The 13345-nt window shown below is 36.3% G+C and overlaps 1 protein-coding gene across 7 annotated transcripts in view; it reads left to right on the top strand.

Moving 5' to 3' along the window:
- The window catches only part of LOC141548371 (uncharacterized), a 109126-nt gene that overhangs the window by 15268 nt on the left and 80513 nt on the right, over positions 1-13345 (top strand). Inside the window, exon 1 of one of the 7 annotated variants that reach the window (XM_074277228.1) lies at positions 7307-7562. The exons of the other annotated variants lie outside the window; for them this stretch is intronic. The gene's annotated coding sequence lies outside the window, so the exon portion shown is untranslated. Of the gene's footprint in view, positions 1-7306; positions 7563-13345 lie in introns of those variants that run through there. 7 annotated transcript variants of the gene reach the window in all.

Here is a 13345-nt window from a genome sequence, read left to right as displayed (position 1 = left end):
TAAAGTGAAGTATCTGGCCTGCATCATCTCTAATGTCTTAATCTTCTGATCTAAATTAAATGACAGCAACGAATTGGAACAAATTTATGAAATGAAGAAAAGAAAAAAAAAATCTGAAATGCACCTGCCTTTCCGTGCTCTTATATGTATCTTGGCTGAGGCTACCATTCCCATCTGTTCCTAATACTTAGTGATACAACATATGAAAAAGTTAGAATAATTACTTTTCAGTCTTATTCTTCCCAACCTCCTTATAACCAGCCTGAAATAATGACTTATTATGTACTGAAATGACCTAGAATGACCCGGTCATCTAATAGATTTCCCACCCTACCCCATCCTTTATCCAAAGCTTTCCCTTCTTTGGATAGAAGTCACTTATCTCATGGCAACCTCAAAGGTGTTATATGTAATCTGACATTTCTCACACAATATTGTAAAGCGATTTTACTTAGAAAAACTTGTAAATGGTTGATAAGCCAGTGGATGATGGAGTGCAGTCCTTTTTGGAAGGCTTTTAATGGATAATTTGCTCCCCTCTTGACAGAAGTTTTCAGGGTTTTGGCTAGTCAGTATTCCTCTCAAACCCTGGGATAAAGATAGCGGCACAGATGATAAAATCCTCTGATACTCTGGTGTTGTACCAGCCAAGGGGGTGGGCTGGTACAACACCAGAGTATTAACTCAGATGCCCCTGTTGATCTCACAGGACACATCTCATGGAAATTGGTTGCTCTTTATTCATTCAGCATACATTTATAAGTAACTGGTACGTGGGTAACAAGGTTCCGAGGCCATACCAGTGTTCTGAAAAAAAACAACGGATTGGGTCTCTGTTTGTGAAGCTTCCGGTCTAAGACAATATATTTTGACAATTCTATTCAACTTGGCAGAAATTTAGGAGGCTTTGGGGAAACATAGGAAAAGAAAATACTACTCTTAAGGGCTTTATTTTTTCCCCTGGGGAAGCTAACATAGTGAAAAGATCAGTAGATTTGATGTCAGAGGAAATGGGTTGAAATTCCAGCTCTGTGGTGTTGCCTTTATAATCACAGGCATTTAGCTTTCCACTTCCCAGGCCTCAGTTTTCACCACCTGTAAAAGCAGGAGATTGGACTAGATAATCTCAAAGGTCTTAGTCCTATGACTCAATAACACCCACTTTGTACGTGAGCCGAACTTGGTATTTTGCCAAGAATTTTATGTATATGATCTCATTTGATATTCTGCTAAGCCAGTGGGGTAGGCAGGCCAGGAATTATTGATTATTGCCTTTAATTTGAGGGGTAGAAAAATAGTGGGAGAAGGGAAGCCCACAGGCAGTGGTAGCCGGGAGTTTGATTAATTCATGAAGCCCCTCTGAGCACTCACAGAGTTGGCATTGAAGTGGTACAGCAGAATAGCATCACTGCCTTCTCAAAGGGCACTTGGGAGTGTTGACTGGGGAGAGAGGCAGATGACACAAAGAAAACTAACATAGGTCTTGTGGCTTTTTCAGTCTGGCAGAAAGGCTGCCTTTTATACTCTCAAAGAGCATTCTTCATGGAAAACAGTCCTCATGGGTGATGGCTGCCTATGTGCCTGAAATACATAAGGAAAAGAGAATAAAACTAGAGAACCCAAAGATGGCCAATGTGATTGTTTCTTGGCATTTGTTTCATGTTTTTCACTTGTATGACATAAATCCTCATGTGCTTTTGGAACTGAAAGCGACCTGCCCATTTTACAGAGAAGGAAAGTAGGGATCAGAAAAAGACAGATTTTCCAAAGATGACAGGATCAGTTAATGAAAAGCCAGGACTGGAATGCAATCTTGAGTTGGATTTGGAGTCAAGGAATGTAGGTTCAAAGCTGGAGTCTGCTACCCAGCGTATGTGTTAATTGGGCAACTCTGTTAAGTTCTCTAAGCCTCAGTTACTCCCTTTATGAAATGAGGGTACTGAACTAGACAGCCTCTAAGGTAATTTCTAGGTCACCAAACTGTAAACAGAATATATTAAAGCATTTTTTCAACTAATGAGTATTTGTTTTTCTTCTTGCCAATCTCTCCATGAGGAAAAACAACAACAACAACAACAACAACAAAAATAAAAAAACAAAAAAGCAAAACACCTACCTTGGATAGAGCATCAGTCCCTGACTTTGGGAGGATCTAAGTTCAAATCTGCCCTCAGACACTTAGTACTTCCTAGCTGTGTGACCCTGGACAAGTCACTTAACTCCAATTGCCTCAGGGGAAAAAACCTCAAACAAAAAACCACCTTTATTATCAGTATGCTTAGTCCAGCTACACTTCCCATCATATTGGCTGTGTTCAAAAAATACATGTGTCATTCTGCATATTGGATCTATCCCTTTGTCAGGTAAATAACATCATTTATCACTAGTTTTAGAGACTCATGGTTCATTAATGTTCTTAAGTTCAAAGTTCTAAAGTTATACAAAGTTGTTCCTTTTTATAGTGTTGAGTGTTAGAATGTTATATTTTTCTTCCAGTTCTAATCAACTTTACTCTGTATCAGTTTATTCCAGTCTTCCTAGGTTTTTCTGGACTTGTCTCTTTCCTGTTTTCATATGGCACAACAGTATTCTATTGCATTCATACCATAATATGATAGTAATTAATAGTATGATAACATAGTAATGTTATATAGCATTTATACTATATTTTTCAGGCATTCTGCAATTGATGGTTTCCCCATAGTTTCCAGGTCTTTGTTTCCACAACAAGATCTGCTATCAGTACTTTTTTTTTTAACATATGGATTCTTTTCTTTTTTGATATCTTTGGGATAGAAACCTCTAGTTTTCCAGTTTTGTCTGGACTGGTTCACAGAGACAGTAGTAGTGCATTTTTTGGTTTTTCTTTTGTTTGGTTTTTTGTTTATATTATAGTTTTTTAATTTATAAAACATATGCATGGATAATTTTTCAACATTGATCCTTACAAAACCTTCTGTTCCAAATTTTCCCCTCCTTCTCCCTCCCTCCTCCCCAGTATAGTGCATTAATGTGCCTGTTTCCCCGAATTTCTTCCAGCAATCATCATTTCCCTGTTTTTGTCACCTGCCAGACTAATGCATTGTGGTAAAACTTTAAAGATGCTTTCATTTGAATCTTTGTAATTTTTAGTTACTGGGAACATTTTTTTTCCACATGCTTGTTTATATATGGATTTCTTCCCTTGAAAACTACCTATTCATATAAGTAGACCATATCTCAGCTAGGGAATGGCTCTTACTCTCATCCATTTGAATCAGCTCATTATGTGTTGGAAATGAGACCATTATCAGAGAAACTTGCTACGAGGTATTTTTCCACAGTTAATGCTTTCCTTTCTCATTTTAGCTACATTGGTCTGGTTGTGCAAAATCTCTTATGTCATATATACTGTATGGTAATCAAAATTGGTTTAACTTTTATGATTCCCTTGATTGGTTGTTTGGTGAACAAAGTGGTTTGTAAACTGTTGTGCCTAATATTGCATTAGCAGTTGAATGATTACTCTCTTAATTTCATACTAACAGAGGGTGGGGGGAAAAAGGAAAGATGATCTTTTTTTAGAAAGCAGCTTCTCAGTCATTGTTGAAGTAGATAATGAATTTTCTCATTGTAAAGAAACTTTGAAAAACAAGGATGCTGGATTTGCCAGCTCTGAGATACCGCAACAGGTGGCGTAGGGAAATAATTGTTCCCCGAGTTTAATATACTGTTTGCCATGTTCTGACATATTTTTGAGTGGTCAATTTTTTAAAAGTCAGATAAGCTCAGATAAGGAAGAGAGAGAGAAGAAGAATGCCTGAATGGGTGACAAGCTCCATGGGAGGGATTTTTGCTTTTTAGTGGTGTTTTTAACAGATGGATATGCAACAAGGAAGGCCCCATATCCTCCCATTTGTTTCTAACTTATCTGTTTGGCTTCTTTCCTGCCTTTTCAATTGGCCATAATGGAAAGTTAATTTTTAAAAATGTTAAATATTGAGTGTGTAAGCTCTGTTCAGGGCTTTCCCCTGTCTGTCTCTAAACTAGCCTGATCTTATAAGTTCCTAGGGGTTTTATTCTATTTCTCTGCAGATGATTCCCAAACCTAGAGAAGGATTGATGCTTCTTTCTTTAAAAAGCAGGCAGATGGGGGTAGCAGGATGGTTCAGGGGATAGACCCCTGGCCTTGGAGCCAGAAACAGCCGGGTTCAAATGCAGCTTCAGACACTTAGCTTACTAGCTGTGTGCTCCAATTGCGTTGCCAAAAAAAAAATCAGGTAGATCTTGTCTAATTTCTAGATTTGGTCTTAAAAACAAACACACCAAACTCATCAATTTACTTTTTTAGTGTATTTGTGTGGTTTGTTTTTGTGAATTGGTTTGTGTAATTTGTTCTTGTGTATTTATTTCTTCATTGAAATCTTTTTTCTTATGAGTCAGCGTAGCTCAGCTGAAAAGAAAGTCCTCAAGTAAGATCCAAGGTTTCTTCTATGGTCTGTCCACAAAGCTGTCTCCTTGTAGAAAAAAGCAAGTTTTAAGGAAATGTAGCTAATTCTTTCAGGTATCTGAATGTGTCCTTTTATGTTGCACAATTTGCCAATTGTAATGCTTTCTATTTATCCAAGGAGGATAATAACCCCGGCTTCATCTCTGACTCCACATACACAGTCAGTTACCAAATCTGGTCAAAACTGCCTCCCCAGAATTTCTTGGAGGCCTTTCCTTCTCTTAACCGACCCTGGGCCTTATCAACTCTCTCCTGAACTGTAATGGTAACCTTAAAATTAGTTGACTTGCCTCTAGTCTCTCCCCTTTCCAATCCATCTTCCACACAGCTTGAAAGTGATCTTCCCAAAACACTAATCTACCTGTGTCATTCTCCTACCCCATAAACTCCAACAGCTCCTGAAGTCCAGGGGCACATATGCCATTTATAAGTATGAAATGTTTATGTATTGGGAATGTATGATTAGAGAAATTTGGTGTCCAGTGCTTTAGACAGAGCTTTCAGGGGGAGGGTCCACAAGCAAATTCAAAGCCCCAGAAATACCCAGTGACTGTGTTGGATGAAAATCTTTCCTGATTTTATCTGGCTTAAGATTTTGCAGTCCAGTCTCCCAGATGTGGTAGAAATAACCACGGTTCCCATGGTTATCTGTTGAGTGAACGTGAAAACTGTAGTCATGGCACCGCTGATTAAAATTGAAATCTGATTTGAATGACATTTTCCTTCGGCTGCTTTGTTTTCCGAAACTGAAATAAACCCAGCACGTTGCATGTAGCTAGGGGGCTCTTTTTTCTCCCTAACTGGGGAGTTCTTGTGGAAAGATTTGGACTACACCCCTCTTATACAACTGACATTTTCTGAATTTCATTATGTTTTAAGGAAATGCAGCTAATTCTTTCAGGTATCTGAATGTGTCCTTTTATGGTGCGCAAATGGTTTATTTTGATTTCAAGGTCCTTCGCTTATTCTTAGATTGTTTCTTGCTACTTTTTCAGCAGACTGGACTTTTTGGAAGATAAAGGATGGCTTTGTAGATTTCCATGGAGTTTTTCTGCAGAGTTCTCATTTTAGGATAATCCCTCTTTCAGATTGCATGGAAAGGGATTTATGGTGCTTTGTTTGAAGAGAATAAATATAACAGTTCTGTCCTTTGCAAGTCAACTTAATCCAGATGAAGCTGACATTTTAGTACAAGTCATAAAATCAAACCACTGGCTGATGTGTCTCTCATTTTGGAGGTGAAGCCCTGGCCATATTTTGTCTTTTAGACTATCCTCAGTGTATCCTCGGGGGTTCAGACAAAACAGGTCATAAAACTGTTTTCACATTTTCCATTAAAAATAGAATCTGAGAATGTCAGAACTGGAAGAGATCTTAAAATTTGTCTACCCCCCCCCATTTTGCAGAGGCCTTAGGGGCCCAGAGAAGATGAGCAAATTAAATACTTGAGGTCATATATATAATTGAGGACAGAGCTGGGATTAAAATTGGCCTGCAACATGACTAATGTGGAAACATCCTTAAAGTGATTGTACATGAATAACCTATAACAGATTGCTTGTTGTCTTGGGGAGAGGGGAGAGAGGGGAAAAATTTTGGAACTCAAAATCTTACAAAGGTGAATGCTGAAAACTATTTTTACATGTAAGTGAAAAAAAATACTATTAAGGAAAAAAAATTCAGGTGTCCTGGATCCCAGCACATAGTGTTCCACATTCTGCTGTGCCTCAATTTCTCCTTAATTTAGATTAGCAATATATATTAGCAAAACATCTTAATTTGTATTTTTATCTCATTTTCCTCTAAATTTATTAGGATAATAACTTTTAAAAAGATAATGTTGTTGACTAAAAAGGAAAGCCAGTTATTTCCCTGAATTTGGGGGACTTTCTAAGGATTTGCAGTAAAATACTTTTTGCTTCTTTGATACATATTAATACATCTAAATGTAAAAAGAGTTCTGAGGCTCAAAATAACATTGGTTTTGTGGATTACACAGTGGCAAATGCTACTGGTAAAATGTTCCCCTGCCCCCCACATGTACCAAAGTGACAGGTTGACATTCCTCTCTTCTCTTGAAGGCCAGGCCTCGGAAAATTCTCCCATCACCAACTATTATCTCTGAGCTCCTGTGATAACTAGAGAATTCTTTATTGGAATACTAGTAAATCCAGGAGGCAGCATGACAATTGGAGTGTAAAACAGGCATCCTGGAAATTGAAATGAATCCAGTTTTAACTGTAGTCAGAAGGCCTGGGCTCTAAAGCTAGATGTATGACTTTGAGCAAGTCATGAGACCTCAATTTCCTTATCTGAAAAAAAATGAGAGGCTGAATCTAGAATCTGGCATTCTTCTCATCTCTGAAGTGTATGAATCTATCAGATTTTGTATATAAAAGAAAATGCTAGCACTTTTATTGGGAATAATTTGGAAAAGTTGTTGTGTTTGCCAGCATACTACTGTAGTTCTCTGAGCTTTGGGGCAATGCTTTGGTGTCTATGGGGGGGGGGGAGGGCAATCTGTCAACATGTTCCCTGCACTCATTTTTCCAGATAGCTCATTAATTTTGTGGGAGTGAGACTAAACAAACTAATGGAATTGGGCAATTATTTTGTGGTTTTTCAAACAACATCATGGCCTAGGGAAAAGATCAAAAAGATAGCTGAATTAGGCAATTTCCATTTATTTTACAGTAAGAAAAAAAGAAAAAGGAAAAAAAAACACATTTTATATTAATTTGCTTAAAAGATACCTTTATCAGATCCAGGACCTCCCACTCAAATGAGTACATTACATTAAGCAACAAGCAGGAAATATCTCTTTTGTGGAGACATGGTTCAAATGTGCACAATTTACAGGATGAGTGTATTTTTTGTTATTTCTAACTTTTTAATAGTCAGTATGGTATAGTAGAAAGAACTCTGGATTGGGGTTTGAATGCCAACTCTTCTGCTTCTTGCTTCCATGAGTCTGATAGGCCTTGATTCCCTCATCTACTAAAAGGAAGTGGACTAGCTCACCTTTAATGACAATTCACCTTCTGTGATTCTGTGATCATCTTGAGAAAAATTGGTGAGAGAAAATATTTTTTCCTTTTTCGGTAAATTTTGGTTTTGTTTTGTATGTGATCATAGTTTCTCCTCAGAATGCACCCTGCTACTGTCCCTAGAGTCATCCCTTTTAAGAACTAGAATTTTTTTAAATACAAAAAAGAAGAGAAAAACAGCAGAACTAAACCATATGTTGAAAAGCTAAAAATTTATGCAATGTGTAACAACTGTGGACTTCATCCTCTGAAGGAAGGGGTGGGTTGGGAATGTCCTCATCCTTCTTTATTCAAGGCATGCTCAATGTAGTGCTTACATTTTATAAAATTCACTTTTGATTTTTTTTTTTTTTGGTGTGTGGTTATTCTTTCCTTTTACATTGTGTTTATTGTTTACTTGGTTTTGCTTTCTGTCAGTTCATGTAAATCTTTTTATGTCTCTCTATTCATTTCTTATTGCACACTAATATTCTATATTTGTGTAATATAGTTTGTTTACCTATTCTCCAGTTAAAGGGCATCTGCTTTGTTTCCAATTCTTAGACATCATAAGAATGCTGCTATGAGTATTTTGTTGTATATGGATACTTGATTCTTATCAATGGCCTTTTCATTATGAACCGTGAATAGTCCTTATGTCAGAGGGTATGGGTGGAGATTATAGTCACTGTATTTGCATCATTTCAACTTGCTTTCCAAAATGATTGCATCATTTCATAGCTCAACCAGCAAGATAGTGACTCCTCAAATATTGACTATTGCCATTTTAGAGTCATTTTTGCCAGTTTTCAGGGTGTGAGGTAAACCTCAAAGGCGGTTTGATTTGTATTTTCCTTATTATTGGTAATTGAAGGCATTCTTTCGTGTTGTGAATACTTGGCAATTTTTCTTATAAGCAGTCTAGCTTTTGACTAGTGATCTTAACATTCCTCAATTCTCTAGCTGATCTTGAAGTATATAAATTTGAAGAATTTCACCAACTTGGTTATTCTCTTCTTTATACTCAGTATTGTTCCTAAATGTGACCCATAAAACTGAACACAGAATTCCATATATGATCTAACTTGGGCAGAGTATGACAAGATGTCTCTCTCTTTTTTTTTTTTTAGTTCTGACCATTATACAACCTAATGTTGCAATAGCTTCCCTGACCATTTTACCATAATGTTGAGTCACAGTGAGTGGGAGGTTCCTAAAAGCTCCAAATTCTGTTCAGACACATTGCTGTTTGGCCATACTTCCATGTTTGTGTCTGAGATTGCATCTCACCATGTTGTGTCAGCATCTGAGATAGCTGTTTTTTTTTTTTTAACCCAGTTAGAGATATGTACATTAGTCTCTATTAAATTTCATCTTAGCACAACCCAGTGCTCTTTCACTTAACTGTAATAAAGATCATATGGTCAAACACAAATCTTTATATTATTCCTCTGGAAACTTCCTTTTAAGATGGCATACAATAATTTAGGCCTACCCATTCATTTCATTTTGAATCTGTTATTAAACTATCATCTTATCTACATCATTGTTATTGAACTATCATCTTATCTACATCATTCTATGTTTTCCTCAAAAATAGAGAGATTTTTAAATTATTTGCTAAAGTCTAATTAAGCTATAGCCAGACTACTGCTCTGATATACCATTTTGTTGCTTCATCAAAAAAAAAAAAAAAAAAGAAAGAAAGAAAGAAACAAGGTAATCATTGAATGATCTTTCTTTGATGAAGTTATGCAAACTTTTAGTGATGACTCCTTCCTTTTCTAGAATTTCACTGTTATTTCAAATTTCTTATTTTATAGATGAAGAAACTGAGACATAATGAAGGAAAATGACTTGCCCAAATCATAAACAGTAGTTTCACCAACAATGTATTAGTGTGTCTGTATCTTATAACTTTTGAAACACTGCTATTTTGGGGTCATTTTTGCCAATTTGCTGAGGAATATTGTACAACTGAAACCAAGTCATTGGTGTGCTTTGGGTCGGTCGACCCTCATATGTCTTAGGCATTTTGTAGTTATTTGGAATAGGCTTTCAGTTGCTGTTAGCACTTCTTTTGTTTTGTTTCTGTCATACAGCATTTGTATATGACAGTATATACAAATGCTGTTTGTTTTTGTAGCCTGCAATGGTGATTAAGCTATTAATTGTCTCAATTAGTACCTCTGATTCCCTACAATTTTCCAAGTAAACTTTATATCATCAAGAATTGGGATAATCTTGACCTATCTTTATGCCTTTCATTTTCTTCTTTTATCTTATTGGTATTACTAGCATTCCCCAAACTATATTAGATAGCAGGCATCTTTGCCTTTCTCCTATATTTGCTAAATGTCTCAAATTATGTGTTTTTAATCTTTTAAAAATGAGTTCCAAATTGTCTCCCTCCGTCTTCTGCCTCCCACTATGAAGGGAAGCAATAGCTCAGTTATATGTGTGAAATGATGTAAAATATATTTCCATTTATGCTTAAAAGGATTGCACATGTGTATCCTATGTTGCATTGCTTGCTGTCTTGAGGAGAGGTGGGAGGTAAAGGAGGGACACAGGGAAATTGGAAACACAAAATCTTACCAAAATGAATGTCGGAAACTGTATTTGGAAAAATAAACTACTATTGAGGGAAATACACACACTTTTCCTCATTAGCCATATTGCAAAAAAGAAAAAGAAAGTGAGAACTCAGAGTTCATCAGTTCTGTTACTTCTTTTTTGGGGGGGGATCTCTTTGGAATACAGACCAAGTAGTGATATTGCTGGATCAGAAAATATGCACAATTTATGAAAAAAAAAAAAAGAAAAGAAAAATTCACAAATCACCTCCAGAGGGGAAAAAACAAAACCTATAAACTTCAAAATACAGTGTTTAAATTAAACAATTCAATTCAGTTCAAAATAATTTCTTCTGGTGATCAGAAGAAAGACCTTTCCTCTCATGGTTTTTCCCTTTTGTTCTGTTTTTTCTCTTCCAACATGATTCATAAAGAAATATGTATTTAAAAAAACTAATATACATGTGTAACTAGGAAAAAAAGAAAAGATTCCCTTGATATTTTTGCTCTTTTGTTTCTCCAGATGAATTTTGCTATTATTTTATCTAGCTCTATAAAGTAATTTTTTTTTGGCAGTTTGATTGGTATGTCACTAAACAAGTAGACCAACTGAGGTGGAATTATCATTTTTATTAAATTAGCTTAGCCTATCCTTGAGCAATTGATATTTTTTCAGTTGTTTAGATCAGACTTCATCTGTGTGAGAAGTGTTTTGGAATTGTGTTCATATAGTTCTTGGGTTTGTCTTGGCAGGTAGACACCCAAACATTTTATATGTATTTTAAATGCATTTTTTTTCTATTTCTTGCTGCTGGGCTTTGCAGTAATATATATTCCTTCCCATCATTTCCAGCCCTTGGTTTTATCCTGGCACAACACACCTTCTTCTTTATAGCACTTACTTCTTTCTTTTTTTAATGTAAACTTCCAAGTTGTAATATTTCCCATACACAAATTCACCTGTAGGCAGGGAGTTTCCAAGTTCAATTCATAATGCTCTACGCCCATCTCTTTATTCTTACCTCCACCAGAATTCCACTTTCACCCCTATTTCTTTGTTGAAACAAGTGTCTTATTGGTCTTTGTTGTCACTCTGCTGCTGTTATTAATCCTGGCTGTTTCATTTACTTACTCCTCACACATTCTTATTGTTTAAGGTGTTCATGAAGCAAATAATTACTTAGTTATAGGTTTTCTTTTTAAAAATATTTCAAAAACCTTGTTACTTTTGAATATTCATGCTTTTTCCTTTATGGTTAAACTCAGATTTGCAAGGTAGATGACCCTGGGCTGCTTCATGAACTCCATTGCTCTTTGGAACACATTATTCCATCCCCTCCCACATTTTCTGATAGGTACAGATTACTCTTATGTTATTCAAATTCCCTTTCCTTTCTCTTTGAAGGTCTTTCTTCTGAAAAATTTGTTTTGAACTGAATTGTTCAATTTAACCCCACTATGTGTCTTGGAATTTGCAAGCTTAAGTTTTTTTTTCTCCTTCGAGGTGATTTGTGAATTTTTTCAATGGATGTTTCATTTTCTATTTTCTGAAGTTTAGGCCGTTCCCTTGTATTGTTTCCTGCATTATGGAAATAAAGATTTTTGTCTTGTCATGTTCTTCCAGGAGACCCATGATCCTGTCTCTGTGTGGCCTGTTTTTGAGATCAGTATGGTGTTCTTGCATAGTGAGCATATTTTCTTTTAAAGTTATTGTTTTTGCTTCTCTTCTAGATTTTTCTTCACTTCTATAAATTTTCATTCCTAATCTATTTTCCTCTCTTGTTTCTTGGTGAGACTTGCTATTGTAGATTCCAGGTTTTCTATTCTGTACATTTTTTTTTGCTATGCAAAACATACATTCTGCCCTTATGATTCTCATTTTTCTTTTGAACCACTCAGAAACAGTGTATTGTGGTCCATGTTCTCCTTGCATTCAACAGGGTCTTCTGACTCATCAAGTGTTGGATCATTTCCCTTTGTTTCACAGTATATATTCCTAGATGCCTTGCCCTACTTACTAGATCTAGAGATCATATGGCCTTGTGTTGTGAGTGTTTTCATTGAGTTTACTTCCTGAAATCTTTGGTAATATCAGGCTTCTGTTATCCTCATTTTCCCCTATTCATTTTCTGACCTATTTGGCTGGACCTCCCAGTGTTTGTCTCTTCCACACTGGACAATTCAAGATTCACTAGCCTAAATCTCTGTTCCAAGAACTTTTTGGTGGTCAGTGCTGGTTCCAGCTAGATGCTGTTCTTTCAACAAGATTTAGTAAAATGCTTCACAGCTCTGACTCCCTAAATCCTCAGAGTTTCCTAACCCATTTCCTCAGTTCTGAAAGCTGCAAGTTGGTCCACTGCCATGCTGGTGTTGGGGGATTAACTGCCTCGTTATGGTCAGGATTGCCAGATAGATGCTACAGGGGTCATCTGCCATGGAACTGTTTATCATAATTTGAGGAAATTTCTGCAGCCTAAAGTTGGGATCTCCATAGCACTAGGAAGAGAAAGGGGGACCAGAGTATGAGGGGTAGCTTTATGTTGCAAGGCTGGACTCATGTATTGGGTAGTTTATAGCCTTGCTGTTGGCAGCATAGGTAAGGGAGAAGTGCTAAGTAAGCTCTGAGTCAGTAAACATCAGTTTATGGTTTGGGTTGTTTAATCTTTTTTTTTTTTTTAATTTAGTATTTCAACTTTCTTTTAAATTCAGTTGAATTTGCTTTTTTTTTTTTTTTTTTTTTTTTGTATTTAATTTCTGCTTTGCAGAGGTTTGGCAAGTTGAAGGGATCAGAAAAGATATCTCGTTTTTCATTTTGGTGTTTATGCTGCTTATGTTTATTCTGGATGTGAAAATCTTTCAAATGCAATTTTATTGACTCCAGGGATTTTATTTATTATATTAAAAGTTCTGACGTTGTAGTTGATAAGACCCCTATTCCATGTTGCCATAACCAACACAAGAAAAACAGGACTTTCTTTTGGAGTGCCTACACCTAGGGAATGTGCTTCTTCAGTTTGGGTGGAGCCACTTACAACTTCCTCCTTGGGCAAACTTCATCCCAAACTTCTGAGCAACTCCTGGATCATCTGTTATCTAGAATATTGTTATTGGGGTTCCTGTATTTCAGAGCCTGCTTCCACTGCACTCGGACCCACGAAAGAACATGTTGGTCCATGTTCTTGTTTGTTTTAATTTCTTCTTTTAAATCTTTTTAAAATTGAATTTCAATCCTAATTTCTTTTTTTAAAAGTTTT

Source organism: Sminthopsis crassicaudata, chromosome X (assembly GCF_048593235.1).
Source record: "Sminthopsis crassicaudata isolate SCR6 chromosome X, ASM4859323v1, whole genome shotgun sequence".
Classification (NCBI taxonomy): Eukaryota; Metazoa; Chordata; class Mammalia; order Dasyuromorphia; family Dasyuridae; genus Sminthopsis; species Sminthopsis crassicaudata.
This window is presented reverse-complemented; position numbering and strand designations above follow the sequence as displayed.